The following is a 4,471-nucleotide window of genomic DNA, read 5'->3' as shown; positions in this document are numbered from 1 at the left end:
AGAAATCCTTCACATGGGCATTGTAATGTCACACTTTAAACCATTAGGTTTAATTTTCCATGACAATTTAGTGTAGGTCTGTGCAGTCTTTATCTATCTGCAAACTCCCTTCTCTTTTGTGACTGTCGTTTTGATTATAAGCTGTCCTCTACTCCTCACTTTCACACTAAGGCCAGGTCTACACTAAACTTGGCAGCTTGGCTTAAGGTATGCAACTCCATCTACATAGACTATATAGCTGGAGTCATCTTAACGTAAGCCGAGTTTGGTGGTGTCCCGACAGCGGGAGGCCAACTGGAGCAAATGCTCCTGTTGGCTTCCCTTACTCCTCACAAAAGGAGGAGTACTGGATGCTGGCAGGGATGCCCTCTGAGTTTGAATTAGCAAATGTTAACTAGACTCACTAAATCAAACTCCAGAAGATTGATCATGGCAGTGGTGATCTTCCATTTAGTATAGACAAGTATATCCCATCTTGAGCTGGGATACTTAGGAAGTGTGACGAAAGTCCTCCTATCTGGCAGAGGATCTAACAACGGGAAAGCTATCAAGAGCCATCCGCGCTGATGATCTACTATTGAAGATAGCACTACAGTATAGGCTGATGGCAGTCCAAGGGAATCAGCTTTCTTGGCTGGGACCTCCGGAGGGGCTACAGATAAGCAGCTGATCGATTGAAGCAAAGTTTGAAGTTGCTTTGTGATCACCTGATATAGGAGTCCAAAATGCTAAGGGTCAGATCTTCTTGAGCTTGAAAGGCCATCCTTCACCTTGAACAGGAAGCCTGAGCAGGAGGGGTGAGGTGCAGGAAGGTCCTGAGACCTTGAAAGGCTGTAACCCAAAGCCAGAAGACTCTTCGAGTGGTGAGGACCCTTGGGGGAGAGCTTTGGAAGCTGCAACAAATTCGCATTGCTAGAATATAGCTAGGGTGGCACATAGAATGGAAGCAGATGCTCATTATTTTTGCCTAAATCTGTGACTCGTGTCTTGTCTACAAGTGAAGTGTATCTGGATCACAAATTCCTCTACAAAGTCTATGTTCCCATATTTTAAAGGTCATGAGGTCCCCAAAGGCTAAACACTGAACTGTGGAAACCCATGAGGATGCAGCTCAGAGATAGGGCGTACTTGAACTACTAGAGAGATGAGGTATCAGCACCGGCCTTGGGGCATAAGGCAGCTGGACAATGGGCACCCAGAGCCCAAAAAGGGGGTCTACTCCCTGGAGTGCAATAGCGTTGGACCAGAAGCTGCTCAGTCTCATTGGAATGAAATGCACACGAAACCCCAGGATTGGATGCAGTAGACAGTTGGCCCATCCATAGGACAATCTGGGGTGGGCCCCACGGCAGCCTCCACAATCAGTCTATGGAGGGGAAGGACCCAGGAGATTGCGGGGTCCTGGTACAGAGTGATAGCAAGGGCTCTTTCCCCATTGCCTAGCACTCAATGTGACGGCGGGATCCGGAACAACTGGGCAGCCTGCTCCACTCCCCACTGCTGTGCTGCCTTCTTGTGCCTGGTTGTGCTCCTCTTCAATGCAGCAGCAGGAAGCAAGAGTGCCCAGGAAGGTGGTGGGGCGGGGCAGAGAGGAGCGGAATGGAGCAGGCTGCCTGACTGCTCTGGATTCCGCCATCGCATTGAGTGCTGGGCTGTGGCAGAGGGAGGGGCAATCCCGGCAGCCGCTCCACACCAGGCCCACGTAATCCCCGGCTTGTGTCATGTGGGGGAGGGGTAAGAGGCAGAGCAGGAACAGGGTGCTGCTGGAGCAGAGACAGAACTTAGGGGAGGGGTGGAGCGAGGGCAGGGTGAGATGTAGCAGAGCAGGACAGGGGTGAGGCCTTCAGCAAGGGGGGTTACCCTGGGCCCCACATCTGATGCTCTGACTGGGGGAAGTGGTTGCCTTGGCCCCACACCCTGCTATGGATGACCTTGGAAATAGAGTAGGCTGCTGTCTGTCTGCAATGGAGAGTTCAGCCAAGGCTGTGCTATTCCCAGAGAACCATTTGATTTTCTATATCTACAAACATTAGAAGTTTAAGGTAATAAAATAAAATCCAATTATTGTGTTCGACTTGGCCACTGTCAGCAATGCACTGCAGAAGCTACCTGTATTTTTCATAAATAGTATTGCATTTTATTGGTTCTAGCTATAAAACCCTAATTTAATCTTAGTTTATAGTAATATATATTTTAAAATTGCCAGTGATCAAATTTTAAGTTGGCACCGTTGATCAAATTTTAAAAAACATTTGTGTTTTTCTGTTGTAGGATTAAATTGAAATGGAGCAGATGTTTCCCTTTCATAATCTTGAAATAACTCAGAGAAACCCCCCTCAAAGTTTTCCATTTTGACAGCTGAACAATCCTAGCATTATCAATCTCTCATCAATATGCAGCTCTATTTGACTTTTTTACTTTTCTCTGACAATTTTCATCCTTACTGTTGCATTTATGGTCCTTCGGCTTGTAGCTTTAGAATAGATATCTGACTTGGTTTTGAATCCTGTAAATGAACTCTGAACACCAGCCTCGAGCTGCATAAATGTATAAAATTGAATATCATGGAAATAAAATGTTGCTGATACTGTAAACAAAAGAACAGAATTTACAACTAGATAATAAGCCAAGAATAACATGTTTCAAGCACTGCCAGGTTTCTGATGAAAATATTACTTATTAATTCTTTGTTGGGGATAAAGGCATATTCAGGAATGCAAACAGGAGGCTATAAAGGGAATTTTCCTGACTTAGAATTTCAGTGACAGAGATGGTGGTCAATCCAGTTGGCTGATCAGCAACAACTTGATTAGGAAGTTTCAGTGTTATTAAAGCTGCCATGGAAAAAGAGGGTGGGAGGAGTGGGACTTGGCAATCCATTATTACAAGCCACTGAATCACTTGGTCTGAATATTGCGCACACACACCCTCAGCATTTTGTGTACCCAAACAATACAGAGTTACATTTTTGGATGTCTGGGAAACTGAACACTCATACCATGTAGCAGCACAATAGAATTTACCCTTTAAAGGAACAAGGAATATAATAAAAAAGAATTCAGGGCATGAGCTGTGTCTATCTACAACACTCAAACAAACTAATCAGAGTATTTAAGGGTGTTTCCTTTTCCTTTATATGTTGCTGGCATATATGTGATCTGGTATTTTCTTGAGGAATGTTTTTTCCAGTTCACAAAAATAATGTTATTTCTTTATTTATATCAGGATTGTGCCCTTACTGTGGTTATATTTTATTTTTACTGTGAATTGAAAAAAATCAACAAAATTGATGTTGTAAAGTATTGCCTTGCTAGTATCACCTATTTAACTTTTCTATCAAGGGCCCCTTTAAAGAATGGGCAATTGCACACCTAATTGCTTGCACCTGTATATTGTGTTTGCACATGCCAATGGCATGTTAGATACATAACTGACCATTTGGACAGTCGGGTATGCAACTTGCATGCTTAGTTTCTGGGCACCGCATTTCAAGAAAGATGTGGAGAAATTGGAGAGGGTCCAGAAAAGTGCAACAAGAACGATTAAAGGTCTAGAGAACATGACCTATGAAAGAAGACTGAAAGAATTGGGTTTGTTTAGTTTGGAAAAGAGAAGATTGAGGGGGGACATGATAGCAGTTTTCAGGTTATCTAAAAGGGTGTCATAAAGAAGAATGACAGAACTTGTTCATCTTGGCCTCTGAGGATAGAACAAGAAGCAATGGGCTTAAACTGCAGCAAGAGAGGTTTAGGTTGGACATTAGGAAAAAGTTCCTAACTGTCAGGGTAGCCAAACACTGGAATAAATTGCTCAGGGAGGTTGTGGAATCTCCATCTCTGGAGATATTTAAGAGTAGGTTAGATAAATGTCTATCAGGGATGGTCTAGGCAGTATTTGGTCCTGCCGTGAGGGCAGGGGACTGGACTCAATGACCTCTCAAGGTCCCTTCCAGTCCTAGTATTCTATGAACTACTCTCAGATTATGTAATTCTTCACATGCATTTTGCCAGTCAGTCTGAAGAAGGGGGAAGTCCAACTTGTGCCCTAAACATTCAATGTAGCAACTATGTCTACTGCGACTTTAAAAAACACAAAAGCACAGCAGCTTGTGGCTTTAACTGGTGTTGTTAATCACTTCAAGTCAAACTCAGAACCGGGCTGATTTAGAATTAAAGTAAACATTCATTTGCTCAAATAGAGAGTGGCTTAAAGTGAATACAGGTACAAGGGTTAAAGTCCCAAAAAGTTACAAACAAATAAAAATGAAAAAATGCTTTCTAGTGACTAAGACAGAGCGACTCAACTTTGGAAGCTCTGGGAGCCACAATGATACTCACACCACATGCCGAGGGCCACAACTTAAGTGTGGTTGAATATATATGCAAATATATATGTAAATAAATAGCTTCTTTCACACTGTTGGGCATGAATACAAAGCACTTCCCACAATGCCCCTGTGCTCCTGGCACCT

Source organism: Pelodiscus sinensis, chromosome 1 (assembly GCF_049634645.1).
Source record: "Pelodiscus sinensis isolate JC-2024 chromosome 1, ASM4963464v1, whole genome shotgun sequence".
NCBI classification, from domain to species: Eukaryota; Metazoa; Chordata; order Testudines; family Trionychidae; genus Pelodiscus; species Pelodiscus sinensis.
Note: the sequence above shows the minus strand (reverse complement) of the source record.